Genomic DNA, 13602 nt, shown 5'->3' with positions numbered 1-13602 from the left:
TGGATGCTTGCTCAATCATTGCTCAAAAATCAGCCAAGCCTCACCTCCATTAGAGCCACCTCAAGAAAACACAAGATTTGCAAGATCTCCTTCCTCCCCCAACCAAAGCTCTTGATCTTTGGAGATTCGAAGGAGAAGTCACCGATCTACATCCTCACCGAAGCGTTTCTCATTTCCTCCTCTCTTGTTTGAGGGATCTCATGCTAGTGTTCCTATTTTGTTCCCTAGTTGATTTGTGTTGATGTGTTATTGTTGATTGTTGTATTGTTACAGATTTGGGAGCCTCCAATTCAGTTGTGGATGTGTGCCCCAAGAACCTTGTAAAGGCCCGGTTTCCGCCTCGAGGAAATCCCTTAGTGGAAGTGGGCTAGGCCTTCGTGGCGTTGCTCACCGGAGATCTGAGTGAAGCCTTCGTGGCTGTTGGTGTAACATCCCAAATTTCAATAAAAACAAAGTTAGAAGAATTCCAGAGAGCAAAATTTCAAACCAACAAAAACTTTTAAATTGCATATAGTGCCATGCATAGGACTTGTGCATTTGAGTGATATGCCATGATGATTGTTATTATGTGTATGTGCTAAACCCTAAAACCCCAATGTGATCATGTGAAGATCACAAACCAAATAAATCAAAAAGAGAAAGAAATCAAATAAAAGAAAAACCCTAAAACCCTCACATATGGCTTATGCCATTTTTATAAATTTTGACCCTAGACCATTTTGGTCTTCACCATTAGTTGGATAATGTTATTAAACTCTTATTACAACTTTTGGAATCAAAGAAACACAAATCAAATAAATTTCAAACTCAAATTTGGATCACATGTGATAATGGTCAAATCTGCCATTTTTTAGTCTGATCACTACTTTGAGCCCTTGCAATTCAAAATTTTCAAACTAAACTTTGCCAACTCTTTGCACCTCATACAAGAGCACATCAAGGTGAACAACTTTTGTAAAGATCACCATGCCAAATTCAATTTGGATCAGATGCTATGCTCATGTAAAGTTGCAACTTTTTATCAAGTGGAACAATCTCACACTTAGCCATTTTTGCATTTCTTTGGATTGGACAATGCCACCACCACCTCTCATCTTCTTTGGTCATTTACAACTAAACTAAACACACACATTTCAAATTGTGCAATCTTTTGAACTCACTCAAATGTGGACAAAAATTACAAATTCCAAATATGGAACTATTTGACACTATGTCAAATAGTGATCTACACTACCGTAATCTGCCCTAAACCCCTCTACTTGGTCCCCTGGTTCCCCCTCACACTTAATGCCCCACAACAACCCTAGGGATGGCCATGCATAGCAAGCATGCACACCATGCCGGCCATGGCGCCACCCCGACGCACCTCCCCTCTCTCCCTACCGCGCCAGCTCTGGCCCTGGTGCCAAACATCGCCACCGCACTCCCCTACACCTCCCTAGCCAAGCCGTTGTCCAGCTCGACGACGACCAACGCCGGAGAACGCGCGCCCAGAATGCGCAGTGATGCCGCTCGCGTCGCGCGTGGACACACCGTGGACGTCACTGGACACCTGCCGCCTTGCCAGCACGCGCTCGCTCTGGCCCCGCTAGCAACGCGTTGAGCATCGCTGCGCCACCACGACTCCACCAGACACGCTCGGAACCGAGACCCTGGACCGCCGCTGATGTCTACGCCCCCCTCCTTTTCCTTTAGACAGTGTTGGGCCTCCAAGAGCAGAGGTTTGTAGAACAGCAGCAAATTTTCCCTTAAGTGGATCACCCAAGGTTTATCGAACTCAGGGAGGAAGAGGTCAAAGATATCCCTCTCATGCAACCCTGCAACCACAAAGCAAGAAGTCTCTTGTGTCCCCAACACACCTAATAGGTGCACTAGTTCGGCGAAGAGATAGTGAAATACATGTGGTATAAATAAGTAGTAGCAACGGCACCAGAAAAGTGTTTTGCCCAGGACAGTAAACAAGCAGTAGTAACGCAGCAGTAGTAACGCAGTAAAACAGTAAACAAGCAGCGATAGCAGTATTTAGGAACAAGGCCTAGGGATTAGACTTTCACTAGTGGACACTCTCAACTTTGATCACATAACAGAATAGATAAATGCATACTCTACACTCTTGTTGGATGATGAACACCATTGCGTAGGATTACACGAACCCTCAATGCCGGAGTTAACAAGCTCCACAATTCAATGTTCATATTCAAATAACCTTAGAGTGCATGAAAGATCAACACGACTAAACCAAGTACTAACATAGCATGCACAATGTCACCTTCACGCTATGAAAGGAGGCATAGATCACATCAATACTATCATAGCAATAGTTAACTTCACAATCTACAAGAGATCATAATCATAGCATACGCCAAGTACTAACACGGATGCACACACTGTCACCATTACACCGTGCAGGAGGAATAAACTACTTTAATAACATCACTAGAGTAGCACACAGATAAATTGTGATACAAAACACATTGCAATCATAAAGAGATATAAATAAGCACCTCACTATGCCATTCATAACAGTGAATAAGTATTCTGTGAAATATAGCCTAAGAGACCCACACGGTGCACACACTGTCACCTTTACACACGTGGGACAAGGAGTCTCCGGAGATCACATAAGTAAAATTCACTTGACTAGCATAATGACATCTAGATTACAAGCATCATCATATGAATCTCAATCATGTAAGGCAGCTCATGAGATTATTGTATTGAAGTACATAGGAGAGAGATGAACCACATAGCTACCGGTACAGCCCCGAGCCTCGATGGAGAACTACTCCCTCCTCATGGGAGACAGCAGCGTTGATGGAGATGGCGGTGGTGTCGATGGAGAAGCCTTCCGGGGGCACTTCCCCGTCCCGGCGGCATGCCGGAACAGAGACTCCTGTCCCCCAGATCTTGGCTTCGCGATGGCGGCGGCTCTGGAAGGTTTCTCGTACCGTGGCTTTTTTTCGTATCGAGGTTTTAGGTCGAGGGCCCTTAAATAGGCGAAGAGGCAGCGTCAGAAGGTCAACGGGGCAACGACACTATAGGGGGGCACGGGCCCCCCCTTGGCCGCGCCGGCCTAGGGTTTGGTGGGCCTGTGCCCCCTCTCTGGCGGCTCTCGGGTGTTCTGGATGCTTCCGGGCAAAATAGGAACCTGGGCGTTAATTTCGTCCAATTCCGAGAATATTTCTTTACTAGGATTTCTGAAACCAAAAACAGCAGAAAACAGCAACTGGCCCTTCGGCATCTCGTCAATAGGTTAGTTCCAGAAAATGCATAATTATGACATAAAATGTGTATATAACATGTAGAAATCATCAATAATGTGGCATGGAACATAAGAAATTATCGATACGTCGGAGACGTATCAGCATCCCCAAGCTTAGTTTCTGCTCGTCCCGAGCAGGTAAACGATAAACAAAGATAATTTCTGGAGTGACATGCCATCATAACCTTGATCATACTATTTGTAAGGCATATGTAGTGAATGCAGCGATCAAAACAATGTATATGACATGAGTAAACAAGTGAATCATATAGCAAAGACTTTTCATGAATAGTACTTTCAAGACAAGCATCAATAAGTCTTGCATAAGAGTTAACTCATAAAGCAATAAATTCACAGTAGAGACATTGAAGCAACACAAAGGAAGATGAAGTTTCAGCGGTTTCTTTCTACTTATAACATGTATATCTCATGGATAATTGTCAATGCAAAGTAATATAACAAGTGCAATATGCAAGTATGTAGGAATCAATGCACAGTTCACACAAGTGTTTGCTTCTTGAGGTGGAGAGAGATAGGTGAACTGACTCAACATAAAAGTAAAAGAATGGTCCTTCAAAGAGGAAAGCATCGATTGCTATATTTGTGCTAGAGCTTTGATTTTGAAAACAAGAAACAATTTTGTCAACGGTAGTAATAAAGCATATGTATCATGTAAATTATATCTTACAAGTTGCAAGCCTCATGCATAGTATACTAATAGTGCCCGCACCTTGTCCTAATTAGCTTGGACTACCGGGCTCATCGCAATGCACATGTTTTAACCAAGTGTCACAAAGGGGTACCTCTATGCCGCCTGTACAAAGGTCTAAGGAGAAAGCTCGCATTGGATTTCTCGCTATTGATTATTCTCAACTTAGACATCCATACCGGGACAACATAGACAACAGATAATGGACTCCTCTTTTATGCATAAGCATGTAGCAACAATTAATTTTCTCATTTGAGATTGAGGATATATGTCCAAAACTGAAACTTCCACCATGGATCATGGCTTTAGTTAGCGGCCCAATGTTCTTCTCTAACAATATGCATGCTCTAACCATAAGGTGGTAGATCTCCCTTACTTCAGACAAGACGAACATGCATAGCAACTCACATGATATTCAACAAAGAGTAGTTGATGGCGTCCCCAGTGAACATGGTTATCGCACAACAAGCAACTTAATAAGAGATAAAGTGCATAAGTACATATTCAATACCACAATAGTTTTTAAGCTATTTGTCCCATGAGCTATATATTGTAAAGGTGAAGAATGGAAATTTAAAGGTAGCACTCAAGCAATTTACTTTGGAATGGCGGAGAAATACCATGTAGTAGGTAGGTATGGTGGACACAAATGGCATAGTGGTTGGCTCAAGTATTTTGGATGCATGAGAAGTATTCCCTCTCGATACAAGGTTTAGGCTAGCAAGGCTATTTGAAACAAACACAAGGATGAAGCGGTGCAGCAAAACTCACATAAAAGACATATTGTAAACATTATAAGACTCTACCCCGTCTTCCTTGTTGCTCAAACTCAATACTAGAAATTATCTAGACCTTAGAGAGACCAATTATGCAAACCAAATTTTAGCATGCTCTATGTATTTCTTCATTAATGGGTGCAAAGTATATGATGCAAGAGCTTAAACATGAGCAAAACAATTGCCAAGTATCACATTATCCAAGACATTTTAGCAAATTACTACATGTAGCATTTTCCAATTCCAACCATATAACAATTAACGAAGCAGTTTCATCCTTCGCCATGGACATTAAAAGCTAAGAACACATGTGTTCATACGAACCAGCGGAGCGTGTCTCTCTCCCACTCAAGCATTTATTCAAACAAACACAAAAACAAAAGCACACAGACGCTCCAAGTAAAGTACATAAGATGTGACTGAATAAAAATATAGTTTCAAGAGAAGGAACCTGATAATTTGTTGATGAAGAAGGGGATGCCTTGGGCATCCCCAAGCTTAGATGCTTGAGTCTTCTTGAAATATGCAGGGATGAACCACCGGGGCATCCCCAAGCTTAGACTTTTCACTCTCCTTGATCATGTTGTATCATCTCCCTCTCTTGATCCTTGAAAACTTCCTCCACACCAAACTTAGAACAACTCATTAGAGGGTTAGTGCACAATCAAAATATACATGTTCAGAGGTGACATAATCATTCTTAACACTTCTGGACATTTCACAAAGCTACTGAAAGTCAATGGAATCAAAATGTCCATCGAACATAACAAAACTGGCAATGCGAAATAAAAGGCAGAATCTGTCAAAAACAGAACAGTTCGTATTGACGAATTTTATTGGGGCACCAGACTTGCTCAAATGAAAATGCTCAAATTTAATGAAAGTTGCGTACATATCTGAGGATCACTCACGTAAATTGGCATAATTTTCTGAGTTACCTACAGAGAATTTTGCCCAGATTCGTGACAGCAAAGAAATCTGTTTCTGCGCAGTAATCCAAATCTAGTATCAACCTTGCTATCAACGACTTTACTTGGCACAACAAAACACTAAACTAAGATAAGGAGAGGTTGCTACAGTAATAAACAACTTCCAAGACACAAATATAAAACAAAGTACTGTAGCAAAATAACACATGGGTTATCTCCCAAGAAGTTCTTTTCTTTATAGCCATTAAGATGGGCTCAGCAGTTTTAATGATGCACTCGCAAGAAATAGTATTTGAAGCAAAAGAGAGCATCAAGAGGCAAGTATGAAACAAATTTAAGCCTAACATGCTTCCTATGAAAAGGAATCTTGTAAATAAACAAGTTCATGAAGAGCAAAGTAACAAGCATAGGAAGATAAAATAAGTGCAACTTCAAGATTTTAAGCACATAGAGAGGCATTTTAGTAACATGAAAATTTCTACAACCATATTTTCCTCTCTCATAATAACTTTCAGTAGTGTCATGAGCAAACTCAACAATATAACTATCACATAAAGCATTCTTATCATGAGTCTCATGCATAAAATTATTACTACCCACATAAGCATAATCAATTTTATTAGTTGTAGTGTGAGCAAATTCAACAAAGTAGCTATCATTATTATTCTCATCATCAAATATAGGAGGCATATTGTAATCATAATCAAATTTATCCTCCATAACAGGTGGTACCAAAAGACTACTATCATTATAATCATCATAAATAGGAGGTAAAGTATCATCAAAGAAAATTTTCTCCTCAATGCTTGGGGGACTAAAAAGATCATGCTCATCAAAGCCAGCTTCCCCAAGCTTAGAATTTTCCATAGCATTAGCAACAATAGTGTTCAAAGCATTCATATTAATAACATTCCCATTAGCATGCATATAAAGTTCCATGGGTTTTTTAATTCTTTCTTCAAACACATCATGTCCTAATTCAAGATAAAGTTCATAAAGATCTCTCATATTTTTGTTGTTTTCCATTATGCCTAACTAGTGTAAAACAAGAGACAAAAAGATGCAATTGCAGGATCTAAAGGAAATAGCTTCGAGCACAAACACAATGGCGCCAAAAAAGTACTGTTACCTGGAACCGGAGTATGAGTGCCTTTTACCTTTCCTCCCCGGCAACGGCGCCAGAAAATAGCTTGATGTCTACGCCCCCCTCCTTTTCCTGTAGACAGTGTTGGGCCTCCAAGAGCAGAGGTTTGTAGAACAGCAGCAAGTTTTCCCTTAAGTGGATCACCTAAGGTTTATCGAACTCAGGGAGGAAGAGGTCAAAGATATCCCTCTCATGCAACCCTGCAACCACAAAGCAAGAAGTCTCTTGTGTCCCCAACACACCTAATAGGTGCACTAGTTCGGCGAAGAGATAGTGAAATACAGGTGGTATAAATAAGTAGTAGCAACGGCACCAGAAAAGTGCTTTGCCCAGGACAGTAAACAAGCAGTAGTAACGCAGCAGTAGTAACGCAAAGAAAACAAGAAACAAGCAGCGATAGCAGTATTTAGGAACAAGGCCTAGGGATTAGACTTTCACTAGTGGACACTCTCAACTTTGATCACATAACAGAATAGATAAATGCATACTCTACACTCTTGTTGGATGATGAACACCATTGCGTAGGATTACACGAACCCTCAATGCCGGAGTTAACAAGCTCCACAATTCAATGTTCATATTTAAATAACCTTAGAGTGCATGAAAGATCAACACGACTAAACCAAGTACTAACATAGCATGCACACTGTCACCTTCACGCTATGAAAGGAGGCATAGATCACATCAATACTATCATAGCAATAGTTAACTTCACAATCTACAAGAGATCATAATCATAGCATACGCCAAGTACTAACACGGATGCACACACTGTCACCATTACACCGTGCAGGAGGAATAAACTACTTTAATAACATCACTAGAGTAGCACACATATAAATTGTGATACAAAACACATTGCAATCATAAAGAGATATAAATAAGCACCTCACTATGCCATTCATAACAGTGAATAAGTATTCTGTGAAATATAGCCTAAGAGACCCACACGGTGCACACACTGTCACCTTTACACACGTGGGACAAGGAGTCTCCGGAGATCACATAAGTAAAATTCACTTGACTAGCATAATGACATCTAGATTACAAGCATCATCATATGAATCTCAATCATGTAAGGCAGCTCATGAGATTATTGTATTGAAGTACATAGGAGAGAGATGAACCACATAGCTACCGGTACAGCCCCGAGCCTCGATGAAGAACTACTCCCTCCTCATGGGAGACAGCAGCGTTGATGGAGATGGCGGTGGTGTCGATGGAGAAGCCTTCCGGGGGCACTTCCCCGTCCCGGCGGCATGCCGGAACAGAGACTCCTGTCCCCCAGATCTTGGCTTCGCGATGGCGGCGGCTCTGGAAGGTTTCTCGTACCGTGGCTTTTTTTCGTATCGAGGTTTTAGGTCGAGGGCCCTTAAATAGGCGAAGAGGCAGCGTCAGAAGGTCAACGGGGCAACGACACTATAGGGGGGCGCGGGCCCCCCCTTGGCCGCGCCGGCCTAGGGTTTGGTGGGCCTGTGCCCCCTCTCTGGCGGCTCTCGGGTGTTCTGGATGCTTCCGGGCAAAATAGGAACATGGGCGTTGATTTCGTCCAATTCCTAGAATATTTCTTTACTAGGATTTCTGAAACCAAAAACAGCAGAAAACAGCAACTGGCCCTTCGGCATCTCGTCAATAGGTTAGTTCCAGAAAATGCATAATTATGACATAAAATGTGTATATAACATGTAGAAATCATCAATAATGTGGCATGGAACATAAGAAATTATCGATACGTCGGAGACGTATCAGCCGCCGCCGGAGACAATGACACGATCCCGTAGACGCCGCCGCCAGACATGGAAGCAATGCATCGCCATCCAACGCCGCCCGACCGTGCTGTCGCTGCCATTGGCATCGCCTGGATACGCGGAACGATCCCGCGCCCTCGCCTAGCTCGCTAGCCCGCCGGAATCGCCGCGCCATGGTCGACCTTGCCACTGCCCCGCCGCACCTCCCCGCCTCTATAAATAGAGCGTTCCCTAGACGCCATTGAGCACACCATCTCACTCCCCACCCTTCACCGCTTCTCCTCGCACCATTAGCCAAGCCAATCGCCGCCGGAGTCGCCGCAATCGCAAGCTCGGAGCTGCGGAAGCCCTGGAGGAATCGCCATCGATCCAGGCCGCCTCGAGCTCCGCCACTGCTACAGGCTGCTTCACCGTCGTCCACAACTTCCTCGCGCACACTGCCAACCCTTGCTGGAGCCTCGGTGAGCCCTCCGACCCCCTAGGCTCGCCGCCAGACCCTCGGGTCCTCGCCGGAGAAGACGACGCCTGTGCGCCGTCCGATCTGGATCTAATCCAACGCCTGTTAGCCCCCGTACCGTTTCGGGTTTTAAATAGACGCTGACGGGTGGCCCCACCTTGTCAGCAAGCCCACGCGCACTGGATGCGTTGCTGGGCCGAGTTTCGTTAATTCAAACCGTTTTGGCCCAGTTTCGTTTTCCGCCGGCCTTGTTAATTCAAACTCGATTTTCCAAATCCATTTAAATTTCAATACTGAACCCAACTTTGAAAATTCCTAGAATCTGTTTGGCTTGGCCAAATTTAGCAAATCTTATATTGTTGGAAAGCTATGGAAAAGTTCTACAATATGCCACTGGTCCCACTTCAAGATTGGTTGTAGAAATAATCTGATAAAAAGAATAAGGCAGGGACATTTCCCTATTCAAATAATTATTAAAAATCAACCAAAATAGATATTAAGTTAATTCCAACTCCAATAGCTCACATTTGACTTACACTAATTGTTTCTGCAAGAAAATGGTGTGGTCACTTTGCATGATCATGCCCTAGTTTAATAAATGGACAATAGGGCTAGTTTAATTAAGTGGTATTGTCCAAAACTATTATGTAAATCATATGAAGTATTTTACTTCATTTAAATCTTGTCCCAAATGAATTCATGTGATGTTTGAACCCCTGGTCAAACACTCTTATATGAAATACTTGGAGATTTAAATCATTTGTAGAATTATTAAATAGTATGAGGTGGTCTACCTCATTTAAATCATTGTCTCAAATGATGATAATGAATGGTTGACTTAGGTCAACATAAATTCATGCATGATTGTTTGAGAAATTAAATCTTAAGAAGATTTCAATGAGAGGAAATTATTTCTCAAGAACCCTATGGAAACTATCATTTACATATTAAATGAGAGGAAATTATTTCTCCTCAAGCAACACCACCAATGCACCCTAATTAGATTAATTGTGTGCTTAGAATAGTTTGTGTGAATATATGTGATGTATGGAATAGCCATTGAACTAGTGAGTGATTATACTCGTATTTAAATTTAGACGCTAGCACCGGAGGATACCCGGAGGAAGAAGGTTGCTACCAAGAAGAAGAGGAGGAGAACTTTGAGAACTACCAAGGCAAGCTAATATTCTTGCAAAGTGCAAAGCCCTTTGGGGCAAGGCACCATAGTCTTACCTTTCTTACCATAAGCCTATCCAAAGTTTCTACCTTACAAGTTTTTACTTGTTTTCTCAAAGAGATACCTTTATAGTTAACTTTTGTCTAAGTTAAAGTGGTTACTAGAGTAGTAAAGTTAGTCTCAAACTAGCAAAGCCAGATAGCACCACTCATGATTAGAGCTAGTGCTAATTATTTAAAACTTGACTACTCTAGATGGGAACAATGTGACTTGAACTGAATTTTGAAACCTTGGAATGATGAAGCATTTCCATTGAATGAATTTTGAAGGTGAATATGACCAAGAGAAGATGGTGATTTTTGATAAAATTGATATTGGTTTGAATGCGATACCTTTCCAATATTGAGTACCCCCACAATACCTGATTATGGGTAGGGCTTAACTAGAAGTTTATGCATCTTAGTATGGGTTCCCTCTGAACACACATCATAGGGGTTATGCCTGAGGCTGCCTCCGTTGTTGAGAAATGATGTGAATTGAGGTGAATTGTACGGCCAAGCCCTGTGCAGTTCCCAGGTTGACAGTTGGTCTTCACTGGGAGGCCAAGCTCATGGGGAGAGGTGCTCATACTAGGATTCGTAAGTGAAAGGTTATGGTTGATGATCCGCGTATTGTGTTACGATGACTCGGGGTAATCCCGACGGATGAAATCAAATGTTGTGGCACAAGTGTGCAACCTCTGCAGAGTGTCAATCTATTCGAATAGCCGCGTCCACGGTTACGGACGGTTGGAAAGGCCATACAGTTTCCGATGTCAAATTCTTGAAAATGATGGTGAAATGATTTGTGAAGTGGTGAATTGAATTGAAATCACCACTTGAATGGTGGGAATGACACTAATGTTCCCATTTGAGTTAGTTAGCACTTGAATCAGGTTTTTCTCAAATACGTATAAACTAAAATTGGCTTTATGCAAATAAACTAGAGCTTAGCAAACCTTACTAGAATTGTCTAGCACTTACACTAGTATTAGTTTGCGAGTACTTGAAGTACTCACGGCTTTGTCCCTGGCTATTCAAATGTCCAGAGTATGAAGATGAACAAGGAGATGATCAGCAGGACGCCTACCACAACTAGGAGTCTTCCAACGTCAAGCGTTGTCCTGTGGACTAGAGAGTCCTTGTACCTTACGCTTCCGCTATGAACTTGTGTTTGTTCGTTGATCAATAGATCAACTATTCGTGTAATATGGATGATGTGATTCCAATTGTAAGACTTTATGGTTTGTAATGAATGATGACTGTGATACTTAACTATTATGCCTCGCAACAACAATATTCCTGGGATTGCGATGTATGACATAATAGGCATTCGGACTTAAAAATCTGGGTGTTGACAAGTTGGTATCAGAGCCATTGTTTGACCTTAGAAGACCTTAGTTAGAATGGGCGTTCTGAAAAACTTAACTTTGAAATCAAATGAAGAGAATATTTGTGAAAATTTACTTACACTCTTGTCTTTGAGACTTTTTCAAAATTTGATGAATCATGTTCTATCTTATTTAAATCTACTTAAAATGTTGCCACACTTGTTCACTCTCTAACTTACTCATCCATTTCTCTTTCAGATGGAGCCGAATGAACCCATCAACACCAAGTTTTACCAACTTGGGAATGGGGGGAGTCTGATCTTCGAGCACGACCTCAACACCCTTTCGGACTTCCTCGAGCGCCCGCACCCTGAGTTCCACGGAATTCAGGTGGACGACACTCCTGGAGGAGAGTTACAGTGGATCATCACTGCCGACTTGAGGGGCAAGATGGAGCCTCCCACCTTGGAGAGGATCCTCTTCTCCTTCCGCGAGAGCATCTGGCTCGATGGACTCGCACGTGGCCTTAAGGAGGCACTTGCGCGTCTCTGTGGACAGAACGTGGTGCGCATCCTCGCCTCTCGCTTCGCGCATCTCGTGAGGCGTGATGCCATGGGAGTGCCTATGGAGCTGCAGCCGCACCCGCAGCTGAGGCACCATGCTGAGCACCTGGACTTCATGCTCTACCAGACTCAGAAGGACCTCGACGCCACTCGCGCTTATGCGAACTAGACCCATGCTCACATCATCGAGCAGGGTGAGGTGATCAAGCTCCTCAACAACGACCACAAGGCCCTTTGCCAGCAGCGTGCCAAGAAGGACGCTACAATTGTGCGCCTTCGCACCAAGATCGCAGCACTTGAGGCCACTGTCAAGGCCCAGGAGGATCAGCTTAGAGAGATGGAGGACGACGATGGAGGTATCGACCTTCAGGGAGGAGGAGCCTTCCTGAGCGACGACGACGACTTTGAGGAGGACGAGTTCACCGAGGAGGAGGACTACGAGTTCCTGGAGGCAGGACCGGACGACTACATCCCGATCGACGTCGAGGACGAGGAGTAGTTGCACTAGTTTCACTTATGTAGGTGTGAGTTGTATCCCGCCCCTTGTATCGTAGCATGAGAATGGTTCTTAAAACCATTGGAGTATGAGTGTGTTAGTTTGTAATGTGTGTTGAATGAATGAATGAATGAATGTTGTGTTTGTCATGAAAAGACTTCAAGTTTTCAAATTTTATGAACTTACTCAAAATAACCATAGAAATTTTCCCCTTATCTCATGATCTTCTCTATATTCAGATGGCCCCTCCCAATCGCACCAACAACGATGCGATGATGCAGCTGCTGCAAACCCTGCTTGCCGACAGGGAGACAGAAAGAGCTGAACGCCAAGCCAACATCGCAGCTTTGCAGAACCTTGCCAACCAAGGCCATGGAAATCATGACCACCCCGGATCCAAGCTCAAGAACTTTCAGAACACCAACCCTCCGGTGTTTAGCAAGACAGAAGAACCACTCGACGCAGACGACTGGCTCCAGACTATGGAGAACAACCTGGAAGTAGTCGGAGTGGAAGCCAATGAGAAGGTTTTGTTTGCAACCCATTATCTCGCCGGACCAGCCCGCGCTTGGTGGACAAGCACCCTTGCCATGAACGGAGGTCAGTTCATGACTTGGGAGGAATTCAAGCTCAAGTTTAGCAAGTACCATGTACCCCCGGGTCTTATTAAGAAGATGAGGGATGAGTTCCGTGAACTAAAGCAAGGTCGCTTGACGGTGGTAGAATACCGCGACAGGTTCCTGACACTGTCAAGGTACGCCCCCGACGAGACAGACACCACTGAGAAGAGGCAGGAGAGATTCCTGAACGGACTACATGATGAGATGCAGACTGTCCTCGTCAACATCCCCTTCGCCGACCTTGAAGCCCTTGTTGACTCCGCCATCCAGATGGAGGGCAAGCTGAACCAAGCCAATGAGAACCGCAAGCGCCGCATGATGCACCAAAGTGGGTCTAGCAATGCCCAGAAGT

This window comes from Lolium perenne, chromosome 3, assembly GCF_019359855.2.
Source record: "Lolium perenne isolate Kyuss_39 chromosome 3, Kyuss_2.0, whole genome shotgun sequence".
Classification (NCBI taxonomy): domain Eukaryota; kingdom Viridiplantae; phylum Streptophyta; class Magnoliopsida; order Poales; family Poaceae; genus Lolium; species Lolium perenne.
Note: the sequence above shows the minus strand (reverse complement) of the source record.